Below are 20,492 nucleotides of genomic sequence, written 5' to 3'. Positions count from 1 at the left end.
TGAGTTTGTGTGTGTATGTGTGTGTGTGTGTGTGTGTGTGTGAATCTTGGGGTTTGAACCTGGGTTCTGTCGCTGAGCATCTTTTTGCTCAAGATTAGCTAGCATTCTGATATAACTCCACTTGTGGCTTTTTTTTTTGCAGGGGTAGTTCCTTGGAGATAAGAGTCTTTCAGGCTTTTCCTGCCTGGACTGGCTTCAAACTACCATCGTCACAGCTCAGTCTCCTGAATAGTTAGGATTTACAGGCATGAGCCACCAGTGCTTGGCGGAGGAAAAAAAAATTGAAAGGTAAGTTGAACTGGTTAAAGGTGCTCCTGATGGAGGAGGTGGAGACATAATAGCAACCAGAGCCAGAAAGAGCTGCAGAAGAGGCTAGGGATGAGACAGGACTGCTCAAAAGTACCAAAAAACCTGTCTCCTGCAAATGGCTGTGTATCTAGCCTTCGGTCCTATACCAGATAATCAAAAATGAAAGGTGACTTCCTATAGCACAAGGAATTTTACGGGCTAGGAAGGAGGGAAAGGAGGAGGGAAAAGCGGAGAAAGCACTGGATATAGATAGGAACCTTTACTAGAATAGGAAATGGCCAGTACCTGCTGTACTGGGAACTATGGTGAATGTATGGGCTGGGCCCGGGTCCTTGATTGACTGCGCCAGCGGCTGCGAATGTTCTAGATTAAGGACCCTATAACAGAGAATCATGTGATTCCGGGACCCTCCGTTTGTGGTTGACAGGCGAGAGCAGCACTGGAATTCCGATGGCAGAGGACATGGATCGGACTGAAGGCCGCCAGGGTCGATCCCCGCCACCCGGGCGCTAAGGGCAGATTGAGGTCCAGCCCCCCCCCCCCAGCCTCCCTCCCGCGATGCCCCACAGCTCGAGGACCTGGCCTCATCCCCTCGCCCGCACTGGGCTGCCGCCTGCCAGCAATTCCTGGGGTCTCGTGCTTCCACCATCCCGTTCATGCCAGCGCGACCGCCACCGCTGACTCACACTCGCCGGACAGAATGGAACATTGAGATATCACCTCACTCCAGTTAGAACAGCAAAAATCAAGAACTCCAACAACAACAGATGCTGGAGGGGATGTGGACAGAAAGGAACCTTACTTCATTGTTGGTGGGAATGTAAACTTGTTCAACCACTTTGGAAAGCAGTATGGAGGTTCCTCAAAAGACTTCACATAGAACTCCCCTATGACCCAGCAATCCCACTTTTGGGCATTTACCCTAATGTTTACAAAAAAGACCACACTAAAGCTACCAGCACAACTATGTTTATTGCAGCATTATTTACCATAGCTAAGATATGGAACCAACCCAGATGCCCCTCAGTAGATGAATGGATCAAGAAAATGTGGTATATATACACAATGGAATTCTACGGCTCCATCAGAAAGAATGACATTTCCCCATTTGTTAGGAAATGGAAAGGCTTGGAAAAAATTATATTAAGTGAAGTAAGCCAGGCCCAAAGAAACATAGGTCCCATGGTTTCCCTTATTTGCAATATCTAGTATAGGTATGAGTCAAGCGGAAGTCAGATAATGTGATGTTAGGAAAATGAACCCTTTAATATGTATTTCAATGTTTTTGTTTCTTTCATGCATGTGTTTCTAACGCATTTATAAGATTATTTCTTTGTTGCTTTGTATATCCCTCCCCCACAGTGTAACCCCTGCTTTCACTATATTTGATGTCAGTATAACATGTGGAGGAGATGGGGACAAACAAGTCTTTTAAGGATTCAGGTGGACCTGTTGCAACAATGAGAAGTACAAAATGTCATGTCAAAACCAGCTTTACAATGTCGGTGGGGGGGGAAAGGGGGAGAAGGATTGGGTGGGGGGGAGGGGGGAGGCTGGGAAGGGAGGTGAAGGGAACAAAGGAGGAGGCTGCAATGCTTGGTAAGAAATGTATTTATTATCCTGCCCATGTAATTGTAACCCCTCTGTACAGTATGTTCTCAAATAAAATAAAATCAAATTAAAAAAAAAAAAACTGCAAGAGGAACAGCAGCATGCTCAGCACCCCTGCCGCGGCCGCCATCTTGCCGGTGCTCACACTTCCGGGAGAGGGGCTTAAGGTTCACGCGGGAGGGATCCTGTCCAGCCGCGGGCAGAGGCCCGCAGAGCACAAGTGCGCCATGGCTACAGCTGCCGGCTGGCCATGGTAGCTCGGTTCCCTCTGTTCAGCTCCAAGTGGTCCTCTCGTTGGTGTCATCGTACCGCAGGCTGGTGTTCGGCCCCCCAGTCCACCACACCTAGCCCTTGGGGAGCTGGAGCGGGTGCTGAAGCAGGACTCTCTCCTAAAAACCACGGAAAAACAGGCTGTACCCTAGTACCCTGGAGAGATTGTTTTAAAATATGAACCTGCTACACAGGTCTGGTACATTGTAGCTTGCCTTCATCAACTGTTTCGTGTCCCCCACGAAGTTAACTGGATGCTCTGTTAACATACTATCATAAATTAATGTTGAACTGTGCAGAAAATAGCCAAATAAAATACTTGCTTGATACCTAAATTCTCCTTGCTCAGAAAGCCATTTTAATTTTGCTCTCAGCCAGTAATTTGTTTTTGTTAAAATTAGAAATCCATGCTGGGAGCTTGTGGCTCACGCCTGTAATCACGGCTGCAATCAGGGCTGCTCCTAGAGCTGAGATTTGAGGATTATTGTTTGAAGGCAACTCCTAGCAGGAAAGTCTGTGAGACTCTTTTATCTCCAGTTAACCACCAGAAAATCAGAAGTGAAGCTGTGGCTCAACAGCACCCAGGTCCTGAATTCAAGTCCCACCACCAAATACAAAAAAGCAACAACAAGAACAACAAATCATTGAAATCCATGACTGATATGTCAGCCTATCAAAGAAGTGATTTCTGGGTGAACAGCTTACCGTGAAACAAGCCCATAGTTGAAATGCTGGAAACAGGAAACACTGTGTGATGCATTTTATTTGGGAAATTACTTCTTCTAGATGCATTAAAATTGCAACTCTTAAGGTGCAGTGCAAATAACAGATTCTACAGCACTGAATTTCTTTGAAGTTCTCAGTAATCTAATATTAGTAATAGCTTCTCTTATGGTTGCCAATTAATTAATTAAATGAAGTAGGACTCCAACTTTGACGTAAAGTTTCAGTATGAATTTCAGTAAAAACAGCCATAAAAACACCTGTGGCATATTATTAGGAAGTATGATTTCTTCCCATCCAGAAAGGACTGTATATTTGAAGCCTACTTTTGTTTTGTTTCTGCAGTGCTGGAGATCCAGCCCTCACACACACTAGGCAAATGTTCTACCATAGAGCTACACACCCAGGAATGAAGCCCATCTTTCAAAAAATCACAATTGTAGCAGTAACTTTCAACCATTCTCTTTTCCTTCTTTCAGTGGATAAGTCTTGGGAAGCAATGACTGCTTGAAAATTTCCCAAGCTTGTCTTACCCTCAGCACATACTGAGCATATTTTAAACTTTTTGCAATCAGTTAATCATTCATTGTTCCTTTTCCAACTGAGCCCACAAGAGGACCCCAGCAGTGGGCCTAAATTTCTAAGAAAAACTAACATGTTAACTGATTAATGCACTTAAGTCATCAAAACAAGGCCATGAAGAAGCAAGTGCAAGGAAAGGACTTTAAAAGTCTTCCTCAGCATTTAGTACACGTAATTGCTGAAGATCCTTCAGTTTGTCAGTGGCAGAAGCCACCGAAATCTCTCTGTGAACATTCCCTCAGAAACAGAAGGAAAACAAACATGTAAAATAAACAATTTACCATCATGTCAAGAGTCATTAGCTTCTTCCTTTGACAGTTAAGTGACCTGGGGGGGAAAGGGTAAGGAATGTCCTCTAATCCCATCTACCTACTGTCCACTTGAGAAAACAGGATTGTGGTTTTGGGGTGCAAAGAGGAACAGAGAACTCTTACAGCCATGCCACAATTTCCCAAATTGGGGGCGGGGGGAGATGACCGATATTGTGAGATAATTAGGAATCTGCACCCATGCTTTTTTACACAAAGAAGAAACTGATACATACAACAAAGCAGAACAGAAGATCAAAGGGCTAGAACAAACAGGAAGAACAGTGGGGCTAAGTGCTCCTGGCAACTCTTCCCATAGTGTGACAGGTGAATCATTCTACTTTTTATATCATCTTTTTTCTAATCTAATTTTTGATTTCTTAGACCACAGCAAGCTTGACAAAAGCATCACAATTCCTACTACAAAGTCAATGGGCAGTTTTTCAGGACAGCTCACTATATGTTCATTTTGCTTTCTGCTGACTCTTTCAGCTTACAGGAGGTATAGTAGTACCAGGCCTGTGGGCATCTGAATGCCAATTTCTCTTGACTTCAAAATTATTATTTTTATATCTTTGATGTTTTGTGACTGTACTGGGTTTGAATTCAGAGAAGGCTTTGTGCTTGCGAGGGAGGTAGTCTATAACTTGACCATGCCTCTAGCCCTTCATAATTATTCTTGAAGCCCAAATTTTGGATTTTGTATCCAGTTACTCATGGGATGTTTTATTTTTTCACTTTTAAATTTTTTTGATTATTTTTAACTTGGAATATTTTCCACCCATTAATCTTTAAGATTTCTAATTAAACCAGAAAAACATGGAACTAACAATTTAGGCCTGCCACATGGCTCAAAAATAAACAGTATAAGTCTACTGAAGAGGTCACAGTCACATTCTTTTTTCATTTGCCTTAAGATGTTAAGAATTATTAAAAACACTCCATCATAGGACTCATGGGCAACTTGAGTTATTATATAAACCTTGCACATAACATTAGTACTTAGGAATAGCTAAGCCAGGATTCTTCTTTGTGGATAAGTAAACATGAAGTTGTGATATAATCAGGAGGGGCATATTTCTCATTTTACTTTTTGGCGTCAAAGCCAAAAAACACATTTGGAAAAAGAGAACAACAAATTACCCAAAATAAAATTATACTGAGCCAGCATTCCGTATTTTCTTATTTAATGTACAACTGTCATCTAAATCCACATCAGTCATGAATCCTTCCTCAAAAAATTCATTGGATATCTGGAAGAAAACAGAATAGGCTCATCGTGTTGCTTGTAGCCAGATTCTATATCAAACTTTGCTGTCCCCACTCCAGGCCTGCACACCCCTGTGATTGCCTTTCACAAGAGGCAGTCTACGTGCCCCACACAGCGAGACAAATGGTATGGACATTGCTGCTGAGTTTCCATCCTCCACGTCACTTGCTCTGGGGGACCCAGATGCCCTGTTATGGGAACATTCAGAAGGCTATCAGATGGATGGGATGAGGAGACAAGACACGCTTGTCCCGTGACAAGCTTTATGAGACACTATACCCCAAGCTAAGCTGCCCCCAGACTTTTGATTCAGAAATTGTGAGATAATCTCTGAGATAATATTTGTTTTTGCAGGCTGCCAAGTCTTAGGGTAATTTGTTATGTAATAATATATAAGAAGATGCTTTTGCTTAATAGAGACAAGTGGAAAAAATGTTTCAAAGCCAATAAAAATAGTCTGATACAGCTAGATAAACATTATTCATGTGTTACTCCCAATTACTGAAACATATTAGTTGTTGAATTAATCTGATGATGATGTTATATTTTAAAGCATGAAGTCAATGATCTACAAGGTGGTTATTGACTGTTTATTCCTGAAAGGCGTATTTTTCACACATTGGTCCCACAGGGATGACCATTACCTGAAGTGGGGACAGCCAGAAAAGCCTGAAAATTATGTCATATAAGTATTTTCAAACAATTAAAATTTACAGACAGAATTCCAGGTATGAGCCACAGCACCTAACCCAAGACTTCTCATATGTGAATGCTGAAAAACTCCTCAGCAATGAAGGCCTTTTGCTGGGCAGAACAAGCTGCCTCAGTAGGCCACTTTGAGAGATCAATTGTCTTCCCCTAATCTATCTGTTGGGTTTTTCTTTTCCAATCTTGTTACGTATAAATCTTTAAATTGGTTATCAAAGCAGTAAGGCTAGTCCTACATTAGTATGACTCCACACCTCTAGCCAGCGTCCAGCAGAAGATTTCCCTTCCCAGGCCTCCCTGAATGAGGCTGGGCTGCTGGAGCTCACCTCTCAGAGCATTGTTCATGCCACTGGAGGGTCAGATTTGCTGGTTTTCTTCAGTCACAGGCCAAGGCAGTCTATGCTGTTTACAATGTAGGTTGAAGAGATGGGAGTATGGCAGGGTGCCGTCTCCCAGGGCGCAGGATGTATGTTTTTCCATATAGCAACTATGTGAAAAGAGCCTGAAATAAATGAACAAACAACACTACTGAGGCTCCTCCTCTAAAGTTAATGAGCTCGTATAGATACTTGCTGATATAAAGCATAAGCTGCCAATGTTTTTATATCCATTTACTCTTACTAGACATGTGGTTTTCCTTTGCACATCAGTTTCCATTTCCCTGAGTAGTTTTCTGTGAGAATGGCTATCATTCTTTCCATGGACCACAGCACCGCTCGGTGAATGATCACAGGTATTTTCTTACCATCCCCATCCTTGCTGAAAAATGAAAATTACTTATGTTAATGTTTTCGAAAGGTTGGGCAGTAACTTTACTTCTCATATTGAGCTTTGTCTAGATTTAGACTAGTGTTTTGGTTGTCTCTTCTTTAACAGATTGTTTTGTTTGGTGGCCATATTTTCTCTCCGAAGGATGGCTTTGCCTGCTTATCTTTTCTCTCTTGCTTTTAAGAAGTTTTATTACAGGACATTGAAAAAAAAAGAAAAGAAAATACATTCAAAAGCAGAAAATAGTGTAATGAACTCCCACACCCTCTCTTAGTTTCCACCACCTGCGTGCACAGCCACGCTTGCTACATCCAATGCCCACCCTCTTGACATTACCACTCCCTGAGTTTTGTTCTGCGAAACCATCGGCAGACCTGAAAGCCTTTGACACTCATCCTTCTCCCCTGGGAGAAGGTGGCTAGGAAGGTAGCTCAGTAGTAGAGCACTTGCCTTGCCATGGGTTCAATTCCTCAGTACTACATAAGCAAAAAGAAAAAAAGCCAGAAGTGGTGCTGTGGCTCAAGAGGTAGAGCGCTAGCCTTGAGCTGAAGAGCTAAGGGACAGTGCCCAACCCAGAGTTCAGGACCCATGACCAGACCAAAAATAAAAAAAAGAGGACTAGAAATTATGGTTAATAATGAGGTAAGCTCCACAAGATTTGTTTTCATGTTTCTTTGAAAGATAAAATACCACCTTATTGTGACAAATGTAACTTATGCACTTATAACCATGAGGATATACCCAACAGCTCAGCAAGAGGTAGGTCTTTAAGAGGCAGGGGCCTAGTGGATATTTATTTAGGACATAGGGACATTAACCTCAGAAGAGAGCCACAATATAGCTCTCTCAGGCCTGGGATAGTTCTCGAGAGTAGGTTGTTAAAAGGCAAAGCTACTCCATATCTTCATCTCCTTCAACATGCAGCCATTTTCCTTACTATTTCTCTGCCATGTTGAGATACAATTAAGGGGACCTTGACAGATGCCAGTGCCATACTGCATGGACTTGCCAGCTATCAGAATGATGAGCTAAATAAACTTTTTTTTATGAAGTATCTAGACTCAGATATTTTGTCATAGAAGACAAAATAGATGAAGAAAAGCTCCAACTAGACTATGAGCAGGTAAGTGTGTGTGTGTGTGTGTGTGTGTGTGTGGAGAGAGAGAGAGGAGAAAGAGGTTCACTAATGTTTACATTTGCATTACTCATACTCAGATGACAAATAATAAGGATACTCCTACTGTAGTATTTATCATGTCCAATTACTCACCTAACATATGTAAGATTAAATCTAATAGGCAACTGGATGTCCAACTGAATGGTAGCACACTGATGGTATCTGCCAATAGCATCAGTGATTTTTATATCCATCTGTAAGTAAAAAACTTTTGCTTAAAAAGGTTTTCTTGTTTTAATCATTTTGAAATTTTTATTTTTGTTTATTAGGAAGACTATGATCTACTTAATTTAGGGCCATAATATGCTCCATCACCTGGGTTCATTTTCCATGGTTTTCCAAATTCCACCAAGCTATTCTGTAGTTGCTATTTTATTGTTAAAGAAGAAAATGTTTTAAAAAGTGCCTGCTTTAGTGTATATTTATCTTTTTTTTTGTTCTAGATTTGACGAAAGTAAGTTCAATAAGTATGTCATTGCATTAATTGTTTAACATATACTTTTATATTTTTGGTCATGGGGCTTGAACTCTGGGCCTGGGTGCTGTCCCTCAGCTCTTCAGCTCAAGGCAAGCGCTCTACCACTTGAGCACAGCGCCACTCCTAGTTTTCTGGTGGTTTTTTAACTGGACATAAGAGTTTTATGGGCTTTCCTGCCTGGGCTGGCTTTGAACTATAGTCTTCAGATCTCAGCCTCCTGAGTAGCTAGGATTACAGGCGTAAGCCACCAGCACCGGCTAACAGATACTTCTTGCACATCTTTTACACTCAACTGTTGAGCAGGGAAGACATGAGGGTGAGTAAGATGGTTTTGCCTCTTAAGAAATGTATGCATGTATCAATAAGGAAATTTACTAAGCTTTCCCAAGGAATTCCAGGTAAGAGTTTATAAAGGGCAGGGATGTTTGGGCCCTACTTCCAGTTCAGGCCCCTCTACTCACTACACTGACAGGTTCATTTCTTGGCAAAAAGTTCAAGATGCATTTGTCCTTGTGGGTGGGGCATCTCACACGAGAAGGAAGAAGTTTAAGGGCCTTGGCTCGGGCTTGCACACAGTGAAAAGGCCAAAACCATGGGCCTTGTCACAACTTCTCTTTTGCCTTTCCTCTACCTCTGCTGAGGCCTGGGAAACATCTTTATGATGTTACCCAGGTGTGGGATTTGGAGTCCTGCTTTGGTCTTAGGCCACTAAGTACTTTCTATGTGGCTTGTGATTAAGGTTCTTGGGTCTGATGCTGAGTACCAACAGAAGAAAATTTGGGGGAAAAGTATATCTAATGCTATGCCATCAACTTCTTTCTCTGGAGAGCAGAGGTAATCAAGGCTAGGAAAAGCAAGCTCTCAGTCAATGGCTCAGTCTAGCCTCCTGAAGGAACCTGGAAAATGACTCTGGACATAATGGCAATGTATTTGTTCCTGAGGGACAATTTCAGGCAACCTCAGGTACCACAAGGCCTGGTGATATGAACACACCCCATGAGCTCCTATACATCAAGTGAATAAAAACATCTTCAAATACTTTCTCATTATAAAAGCGAATGTAATCCTACAGAAACAACTGCTCTCTAAAGCCAATTAAAATAAAGAATGTCCACCTTAGAGGAGTGCTATACAACTCAGGGACCCACTCCTTCCCAACCAGTGGCCTTATCTTAGCATTAGAAACTACTAAGGTTGTATATTTAAATGCCTTTACAATTCGCAATCCACACAATCAGACCTTGGGCCTGATCATCAGCCATGTCTGTCTTGCATCTATAAAAGAAAAGAGAGCCCTTTAAATCCATCATAAATCCTTTCGGTTTCATCTCCATCTTTCCCCTCCAGAGTTCTAGGCACCAGGTAGTATGTTGATTTTTTAGCAACCAAAGTAGCAACTGATTTCTACCCTTCTCCTTGAGAGTTCTAGGTACTGGGTGATGTGTTGATTTTTAGCAAGAATAATATAACCAAAGTAGCAACTGTGATTGGTCATCACCATCTACCAAAATCTATAATAACTTTCAGGGACACTTCAATTTCCCTGACCTCTGTCTTCCACCTGCCTCCCTCTGGCCAATTTTCCTGGAATGTGTGTTGGCCAGTGACAGAGTCAGTAGAGATCACTCTCACGATCCACGCACATGCAAGGCAAGGAAGGAAAAAAAGGCTAGTGAAGCCACAGACAATAACCAGTGCACTTTCCTCAGAAAGTTACTGAAGGAAGTGCTCTCCAAATGTGAGTTACAGATTAGCAAAGAGGAAGAAGACAAGGGTCAGGAAAGAAGCAATCCAAAACAGGAAAGCTTAAGGGGATAGCCAGAATGATAATGCAAAGAAGTTCTAAGATATCAGCTCATACAAATCTTGGCATCAAATTGATTCTAAAGTAAAAGAACCAAATTTAAAAAAAAAATTAAATAGGCAACTACTTGAACCACTACAGAATAAGCTGTGCAGTTTTATAGTAAGAGAATCCCTGAAGGTCAGTTAGTAATAGTTGCTACATAAAAATCAACTTATTGAAGACTGTAGCTTGGTATGGTGGTGTGTATCATGAGGCTAAAGTAAGAGGATCATGAGTTCCAATCCATCCTAGGCTGCATAATGAGTTCAAGGCCAGCCTGTACTATGCATTGAGACCTTGTCTCAATTATTAACAAGGATGTATCTTGAGAACGGTGTTATTAAGCAAATTCATCATGAGAACCTTCATCAGTGACTTGCCTAACCTAAGACAGCTACAACCACATAATCTGACAGGGCAATAAGACTGCTTGATACATTATGGGTTCTCCGTTACATAGGTGGTCTGTCATTAACTGAAACATCACTACACAGTGGATTTTGTGGCTACTACTTACAGGAAAGACAAAATGAAGTGAGAATGTACAGGAACCCCAGCAGTCTTGTAGTCCTAACCATGCAGACACAGAAGACTTTCCAATCTATGAACTTGTACCACTGGTAGGAATTTGATGTAAGTGCTTTTCATTGTTTTCTATGGGACTCCTAAATCACCAGGAAGTCAGGGCACAGACAACAGAAGAGTTTCCTAAATGAACATTTTGTACCAGAGAAGACACTTTCTCCTTTTTCCTTTCCTACAGAGATATCCACACTCATTTTTATATTCTACATGCTCTAGAGACTTACAGGAGCAGCATGCACATTTTATTAAATCCAAGAAAAAAATCATCTATAGGTTTTTATTAGAAGACACAATCCATAGAACTACTTGACCATTCATGAGAAAAAAAATAGTAAAATATAAATTGTAGTTCAATAACAGTTTTAAAAAAATATTTAACTAACTTATTCATCTAAAATCCATGATTGTATTATAAATGAAGGCTCCTCTAGGAAGGAAAAAACAGCTTCCCGGACTCAGGTCATGAAAAAAGAAAAGTTCTTGTTCCTAGATGGAAACAATAATTACATTTCAAACAATACCTCTTATCACTCAATTGTTGGCACACAGGTGGCCTGCTAGGATCAGAACATGCAATGCTCAGTGATTATTCCATCTTCTAATACCAGCCATGTCCACGCCCTCAGTTCGTCCCCTAACTATACATTATAGGGCACACTCATTCAGACCTGGCCTTGAGGCTGGCCTGTCATCACATGCTATTCACTGTGAACACTTTCATGACATACTCAGAAGATCTCATGAGGAGAAAAAATGATCGAAAACACTATAGAAGTCTACTGTAGAAAGTGGACTTTAGGTGATGATGACCATTCCTGAGAGCCTTCCCTGTGTGGGCAACCCAGTGATTCCATCAGATGCTCAGCAGGAGGGATGAGGGCACTGAGCTTTCTAAGTGAACACCTTAGCCACCACATAACACAACTCAATCCTGGCCTGGAAGTACTGAGATTAAAACCCAGAATCCATCTATTTTCAAATATCATTCCTTCTTTCTATGCAGTATTTTACCTCCTAAGTAAATAGTATACTATCAAGTGTATATCATTTAAAAAGAGCTTTATTTTTATATTATGATACAAATCATGATAAAAAATTATAAGGGTGCAATTTAAAGAAACTAATAAAAGATATAGTAAAGGGAGAGATTAAAAGATAATTCAGGTTATGAGTACCAGGAAAATAGCAGATGGGATGGAAGAAGAAGAGCATTACTATTTAAATTTTGTTGTACGAAATGCAATCATTAGGTAACAAAGACAGGTTTATATTTCCATGGCTATGGGAATGTGGGTCATACCTTCCCAATTTTCCTGTGATCTCTGTTCTTGGCTTCCTCTTGGAATTTTTCCCATGTCTTTATAATTTTATTATCAGGGAATTATATCCCATGGATTCTCTGCATGATTTTCAGTTCAGAATTGCCTTCCAAATATGTTGAAGAATTCTAAACATACACAAGGTTTTGATAAACATTTTACATATTGGGTATCAACATCTCTGTTCTTGAATATAGTCATGGTTTTTCCTTGCTGTATCAGCATTGGTTGCTTAAAAACACTTTGTTATGTTGCTAGAGTGAATATGAAATTAATTCTAATTAAATCTGGAAAGCTCTAATTACAAGTACAATTTTCCAAATTATAGCACCTCAGTGAATTATGTGAAGAGTAGGAATGAAATGTGAGGAATGGTAAGGAAGAATATTGAAGAACAATCAAGTAGAAGAGAAAGAGGTAGGCAGTCCAAGAAAGGGTGGATGAGCCCCAGTGAGCAATGGCTCAGGGACTAAGAACATAAATGGGCAGGGCTGACAGCTCATGTTGCTTTTTTTAAATAATTTTAAGTATATATTAATTGTACAGAGGGATTTCACCACAGTAATTCACCAAAAGTTTTCTTGAGAAAGCCAAAGGCCCAGAAAAGTTTGGACCACAAAGTCATTGCTACATCTCTTGATTCTCAGAGCTACATTTTCTCTATTCTTAACTCTTTTCTTTGCTCTTTTTCCTGCAGTACTTTTATTTTATATGGAGATAAATATTCTTGCTTGCACCAGGCAACTGAAGAAAGCCCTAGTACAGTCAATTCTTGGTATCTGGAGGGAAATTAGTTCCAGAACCTTTCATGAATATGAAAATTCTTATTTTCTCACCTTATATAAAATGGTATAGTATTTCTATATAACATACACTATCCTTCTCTAGGCTTTAAATCATGTCTAAATATTTAAATTGGACACACTAAATACTATGGAAATATTTGTTATCCTCTATTGTGTGCACTCATCTGTATCGATGAAATTTTTTCAAATATTTTAATTCTCAGTTTGTTAACTCTACAGATGCAAAACTTATGACTATGGGAGTTCAGCTACATAAAGGACAGAATTATCCAAAATATATGAAACAAATGTATTCTGATATAATAACATTAAATAAAATTAAAGTCATATAAAGTTTCCTAAAAGATCAATACTCTAAAATACATATTATTCTCAGCCAAATAAGAATAACTGTTTAAAATATCATATTCAGAGTACAGAAATATAATTGAAATCCCTTATCATCTAGTTTACTTAAGTTTGCCGTATTTATAAGTTTAAAAAATCAATTCTTACCTTGAAAAGTTTTATGGTTTTAATTTTCCCTGTGGGGGCCTTTACAGAATTCAATTAGTGAACCATACCTATAATAAGATATTTAGGACACTTTTACAGATTTTTTTCGATTATTCTAACCATATCTTCATATGTCTGTGTGTATATACACACACATGCACGCACACATTTTTTTGTGATACTACAATTTGAACTCCCACTTCCCAAGAAGTGCTGCTTCCATTGAGCCATGCTTGGCAGTTCTTATTTTTGGTTGTTACATACCTGAGTGTAATTCACTTGTCAGATTTCTCAGTAGCTAGAATAACAGGAGTGGACTACCATATTCAATTCTTCATTGAGATAGAGGCTCTGGAACTGCTCTTGTCCAGGCTGGTGTTGAACCCCAACCCTAACAATCTCAACTTCCCAACTAGCTAGGATGCTTGGCTTTCTATATGTGTTAAGTAAATGGTTTCTTTCTCTCTTCTGGATTCTAAATTAAAAATTAAGATTCCATATGAAATTATAACTCCTTTGTACAACTACTTAATAATAACAAGTTTAAAAAAAAGCATGTAAAATCCAGGAGAAAAACCACTCATCTATACTCAGAACTCAATATGATGTCTTTTCCTCAAATTCAAACACCAAAGAATACCTTCTGAAAGAAATTATATGAAAGAGATGGTATTTTAACTGTCATGGCTCTCAAAGCTGCCATTTTCATAAAATTGAAAAGTCAAATATTCCCTGCTCTATACCAGTTTTCAGGACTGGAATTATCTGGTTTCTTACAAAATGAACTAACTTGATATCTTAGTTTAAAAAATAAATGTCAAAAGCAAAGAGGCTGGGATCCAGTAGCCCATCTAATCCCAGAAAGCTGAGATCTAGAGTATAACAGTTCAAAGCCAGCCTAGGCAGCCATGTAATCCCAGCTACTCAGAAAGCTGAGATCTGGAGGATAACCCTTCAAAGCCAGCCTAGGTAGGAAAAGCCCTCAAGACTCCATCAGCAAAAAAAGCTGAACTAGGGGTATGCCTGAAGTGGTATAGTGCCAACTGTGAGTGAAAAAGCTGAGCAAGAGTGCAAAGCCCTGAGTTCAAGCCCCACTATCAGCACACGCTCACGCGCGCTCACACACACACACACACACACACACACACACACACATAATGAAGCTCTACATGTAAAAACATCAATTCATATTGTTAGTATTTTTATTACCACATTTTGTACAGGGATTCCATAGTGATATGTCCATACAAACATACAACGGGCCTCATCAAATTTACTACTCTATTATTCTCCCTCATCCCTCACTTCCTTTTATTTAAAATGCCTAAATAACATCTTCAACTCATTGCAGAGAAGAAAGGCATTTTTGGAGGGAGGAGAGTGTCAAAAATTAAATAAGGTCACATAAACTAACGGGAACAGGAAGGCCAATGTTGACAAACCTAGTCTCCTCCTTATGGTAACAAGTTCATGTAATATAAGATGCACTGGGCAGAGACACAACTTTCCTCTCTACTTTATTGACACCAGAGAACCACAGCACTTAACTGTGGAAATGCAGTTCCCTGCTGGTGGATATTGATGGCCAAAATAATATAAATATTCACTCTCTAGATAGAACCATGAAGGTCCTAGCAGTACCTAAATAGCAGGAACATAAAAAAGAGGGAAGGGCAATAGGCAAATACTAGCAGGGTGCAGTAGGTTATGCTTATAAACCTAGCTCCATGGGAGGTTGAGATTAAGAGAATAACAGTTTCATTATAGCCTAGGAAGAAAAGGTTGCAAGACATTTTTCAAATGGCAGCTGGGTGCAGTGATATGTGCCTGTCATCTCCAGCTATATGGGAGGATAAGATGGGGGAGGATCATGGTTCCAAGCCAGCTCAGGCAGAAAAATTTGTGAGAAAAAGTCTATGGAGGGAAGCTGGGCATAGTAGTATGCTCCAGTGATCACAGTCATGATGGGAAGCCTAGAGTAGACAAATCAAGGCTTGAGGGTGTGTCTGTGTTAAGGAAGACCCTAGCCTAAAAATAACTAATGACAAACAGAGCTGGAGGCATGGATCAGCAGTATAGCATCAATCTAGCAAGTAAGAGACCCTGAACTTAAATCCTAGTATCACCAAAAAAAAGAACATTAGTCTTAGTACCATCCTAATAGGTGGTAATATTTTGGGACTCCTAACTCAAATCATTTATCAGCTATATGACAGACTACCCTCTAGAAATGCTCTGCTCCAGTTGCTAAAATCTTCAGGTTTGCCTTAGAAGTGTTAAAATGTATGCATACAAACCTGTAAACTGTGGTAGTTGGAGTGTTGACCTTCTCCTTCAGAATGAAGCACTCAAATTTATTATACTACAAAGAAAAATGTGTTTGCAAACTAGTACTCATGACTCTTTCAAAAGCTGTACCAGGGCAGGCACTAGGGTCTAGGTGCTGAGCCACATGACACAAAGAGCTCACAGCCTAAAGCCATACCTTCTGACCTGGGGACCTCGACCCCCATCACTTACAGCCAGGTAATCTGACATGAGAGGCTACAAGCAGAAAACAGGCAGGACCTTATTTGTCTATGTATTGAAATGGCATTTTTGACATACTGGGTTAAATAAAACTATTTTGTACAAAATCTAAGATTATACATGTTGATTTGATTTATGGATTCCATTATATTTCTGCTGGGTAATATTGTTCTAGAAAACCATGTTCAAAAAGTTTTAGAGATGATAATTATTTATTCATTTATTTTTGCCCTTCTGGAGATCAAACCCAAAGACTTCCACAAAGCTATATCCCCAGATACAAGGTAAAATCGTTTTTCTTTAAACAGAAACTATTTCCAAAAAGATGGCTATTATGTGTACACAAGTACAGATACTGATGAATTTAATGCTCTTTATTTTATTTCTAATTCTAGAATCAAACAATGCTTTATTCAAGAATACATAGTTAGGTATTCCCACTAAACAGCTATTAATACTGCTCAGAATTCGTCAGATTTATAAATATACATTGGAAATTTTTCACCTGGCTCTTTACCTATACAGCTGTTGGAAAATTTCTTGGAAAAGCAGAAATGTCACAGCAAGTGGCTGTAGCCACACAATCAGTGCCAGGCTGGGGATACCGTGTGCGGAGCAATAGAGGACTTTTTTTTTTAGCGGTGGGGTGAGAAGGGAAAAAGTTATCCCACATTAATTGCATTCCATGTTCCTAGTAAAAGCTTTTGTTCTGTTTTCCCAGTTACCTTGAACATTTCCACGAGGGTTTCCTTGCTGACTTCAAAAGGCTGCTTCTCTGTTATGATGGTTTTACACATGCTCTCCGGGGCTGCCAGCTCCATGCTGGGACACTGTTCTAAAAGAAAGAACCATGTAAGTCACTACAGACCTTCTGACACTCTAAAGTTCCTCTGGCCTCTGACCTGTGTCCTTCCTCACTAGTGACTCCTACTACTCCTGAGAGGGATATGGGCCTAGACAGATGCTGCGGGATCTCATCATCTCTCCTCTGTCCTGCTAGGAGCCTCCCTGGCCAGGCTACAGGCTCCTCAGAAGCCTACTTTTCTGTGTGTTCTTCCCTATAGACCCGGCATTTATGTTTTTGTTGCAAAGATCTGCAGTAAGGGCTCACCATGTTCCTGCTGCCAGAGGATGTGAGGACATGCCTGGGAGGAATATGTATGTGAATTGAGATCTGCACTAGCAGGTCTCACATTAGACAGCTAGCATTTACTATTTTTCTGTGAAAAAGAGATAAAACATCAAAAGTTTCCCTAGAATCGAAACATGAAAAAACCAATTTTTACAACTGGTTTACCAATCTACCTAACTCACAGTATCCAACATGTAATGAATGAGCAAATATGAAGCCATCATAAAGCAATGGGGAATAAGCACACGGCCTTTGGAAAGCCAGTGTTCAGGGGTGTTACCTGTCCTCGATGAACATGTTGTAATAAAATCCATTTTCAATAGGCGGGCCATATCACAGTTGGCCTCTGTAGTAAAGTTTCATAGCCTCCCCCAGAATGTGCGCACTAGAGTGCCAGTACACCTGTGTGGGCAGGACAGAAGCCAGAGCATTTATAGGACATTTATAGGAAGATCCACAAATGAGCCAAGTGGGTGAGTTTTGAGAGGATAAAGGCAATGTGTCTACAATATCCATGTGAGAGCTGTGCTCTCCCTGGCATTCACCAGAGCCTGGGAAAAGCTGCTGCCTTGTTCCTTTTGAGCATATAGGTGTGGGATGAGAATGTCCACTTGGAACACAGAGGAGGTGTGGAAATCTGGTTTAGATCAGGAGGGAGGAAAAGCAGAGTAGCTGCTGTTCTGGGCTGGGTACATAGACAGCCAACATGGCTGCCTGGGATAATGCCAAAGTCAAGGGCATTTTATATCTCTGTCAGAATGAAGGCAGGAGAGAATGAGGTGCTGCCTAGAATGCCTGCTGGCAACCTTACATTCTACAAGTTTAGAAAGCTGATCTGGTTCCAAATTCCCAAGGAATTTAGTTTATGGGTTACTAAAATTCACTTACATAGCTTAGTCTATAAATAAGGAATAAAATTTCAGTTTACCCATAAATTAAAATTAAATCACCAAATAAATGCAGGGACAGGTTAATGAAGCCCCAGCTGGCACTTTTTCCCCTCTCACTAAACAGGAACCCCAGGACAGTCAGAAAGATGATTATAATGGGATCAGCTGACTGAGCAGCAATGTGCAGTCTTAACCCAGGTCACTAGGCTTTGCTCATGCAGAGAAGCATCCTTGGAGCACAGCATCTACTAGATGCTTCCAGGATAGTGGCTGATAGCCAACATCAGCCCAACACCCCTATTTGGGGAATTGTGTTGACCCCAAACACTGTGTTAGGTGCTGGGGAGACAACTGGAACAGAAATAGAGTTGCACCCCTCACGCAATTAGTCTACTGTAGGAGAGATGGGCAATGGGGAGAACCAGGAGAGGGCCCATAGGATAAGAAAGGCTCTGTGAAAAAGAATCACAGCAAAGGCCCCACAAGCTTCACCTAAAAATCATTAGGATACAATGGGATAAGTACACACAGCCCTTATACAGTTACTTATAAAGCCCAATCATGCCCTCACTGCACAGCTCTGAATTCATTTCACACCTCAAGGTCCGCTCAGTATACCCAGGAAGAGCCTCACCTGTACTTTCCTCCATGGAAGACCCTGTCCCACATATCCAACTGCTTCCTAGCTCTAAGGGTCCAGCTCAAAGCCTGTCCCCTCAAACAACTTCACATACAGAGTGACACAACATTTATTTATACACAGCCATCCTTCAGCATTGAGGGGGGATTTGGTCAAGGAGCCCCATGCTTACCAAAGTCTGTGGATTCTCAAGTCCCTCAAATAAATTGGCCTAGTGTGTGTATATAATCCATGCATATTTCCCTGTACCCTTAAAAGTCACCTGTAGATGCTTATGACCAAAAGACTAGGTAAACAGGGAATAATGACCCTAAAAGTCCCTAAATGGTGCAGTACAGATACAAGTGTTTCCACATATTTTTTCAACTTGTAGTTTGCTGAACTATGGATGAAGAATAGGCTCGACTCTTCATCTCAGTTTCTTCTCAATTGTTTCTCCTAGCTGATCTGAAGTCCAGAACTACACTGATATCTTTGACATCAGATGGTCCTCTTTTGTCCAAATATACCAAATGCTGATACACAATGAATACATCCAGGCTGTTCTAATGATTTTTATTTAAAAAAATAAAAATAAAATGCAGAGTCACTAGTCTCCTTGATACAAAGAAGAGAGCTGCTATCTCACTTTTAAGAAACTGAGAAGTACTTCTAATAGAGCTGGGTGACTAGCTCATCTTTAACTAAAGACATATTTAGATGACTCAAATAATAATTTAATTAGTAACTCTGTGTCAAAACTCCTGCATACCCATCATTAAAATTACAGGGGGTATTTTATATTATTCCCATTGTAATGGCTTACCTCACCATCTGGCTCACTTTCTTTCAGTTTCTTCTTTTTAGAATCTTTTTCCTGACTTTTATTAGACGAAGGCTGAAAGATAGTAAGTCAAGTAAAAGCTGCACATCTGAAGCCTGAGGAAGGAGGAGACATGCCTTATAAACAACTGTCACTGGAAAACGTGTAGCTGTCACCAGAAACTTTTAACCCATCATCTCATTAAGATATTGCTAGAGGTGGGCTTAGTGGTGGCACCCCTATAAAGCCCCTTCTGCTCAGATAGATCAGGATCAAACTCTCTTGCCTCACAAGCATAAGGCCCTGATTTAAAAAACAAAAAACAACTACTTTAGAGCAAAACCAAACAAACCATGTTGCTAATGCACCACAATTACACTTGGTAAAGAGCATCTCAATCTAACAAGTGTTAAGATTGGAGGCATACTTTCCATCCTGGGCGCTGTGCTGTGGGCTTGAGCTGGGCCCGTGTGGTTGGGGACACAGATGTCAGGTGGGAGTAGCGGGGGGCTGGGGGCAATGGTGCCATGTGGGGCACAGGGCAAGCACAGAGGTGGGGACACATGTGACATGCTGGACACACACTGCAGGCACCTGCCTGGCTGGACAGATCCCAGCGGGCGCACTGCTGGATGCACCGGGCCCATGGATGGACTCTCCTGACCCGCGCAGCCCGTGCTCCCCGGGGCTCCTGTTGCATTCATGGCCTGGGCAGAGCTCCTGGCCTCCTGGCCTCGCATGGCCCCATGGCTCAGCCCCTTGGCCGGGCACAGCCTTAGGCTGTAGAGGCGGTAGAGGCTCAGCTTGCGGTTCTCAGCGCCACCTGGGACGTCCTAGGCCTGGAGCAGCGCCACCTCGTGCATGAGGCTCGGCCCAGAGGCATGGCTCGGGTCGGGGTCGTGAGGCTGCAGCCGCTGGACCTCGGCCCACAGCCAGCGGATGTCCTCCTCCTGCAGCTCCAGGCGTGAGGCCACGGCACCCACTGCAAGTGCCTCAACCACCATGGCATCCACCTCCCTCAGGAACCCAGGTGGAGAGCCAGGCCCAAGGCAGGGAGAGGGAGGGGCCAAAGATGGAGCAGGGGGCAGTGCATTGAGGATGGAGCTGTAGCTTCCTACTCCTCAGGGGACGTGACAGGGTAGGGGCAGGGCGAGGGCAGGGCAAGGAAGGAGAATGGGCGGAGCAGCCCGTACGGTGAGGGGCAGGGTTAGAAGCTGGGCACAGGGCCCGGGGGCAGAGGTAGG

General features: G+C 41.4%; 1 pseudogene; it reads right to left on the bottom strand.

The window, feature by feature from the left end:
- Positions 1 to 2,220: 2,220 nt before the first annotated feature.
- Positions 2,221 to 19,988, bottom strand: LOC122128006 (annotated as a pseudogene).
- Between the last annotated feature and the right edge of the window lie 504 nt (positions 19,989 to 20,492).

This window comes from Dipodomys spectabilis, unplaced genomic scaffold, assembly GCF_019054845.1.
Source record: "Dipodomys spectabilis isolate Male_0828 unplaced genomic scaffold, ASM1905484v1 ptg000319l, whole genome shotgun sequence".
In the NCBI taxonomy this organism is placed as follows: Eukaryota; Metazoa; Chordata; class Mammalia; order Rodentia; family Heteromyidae; genus Dipodomys; species Dipodomys spectabilis.
The sequence above is the reverse complement of the archived record's forward strand: the minus strand, read 5'-3'. Positions and strand labels throughout refer to the sequence as shown.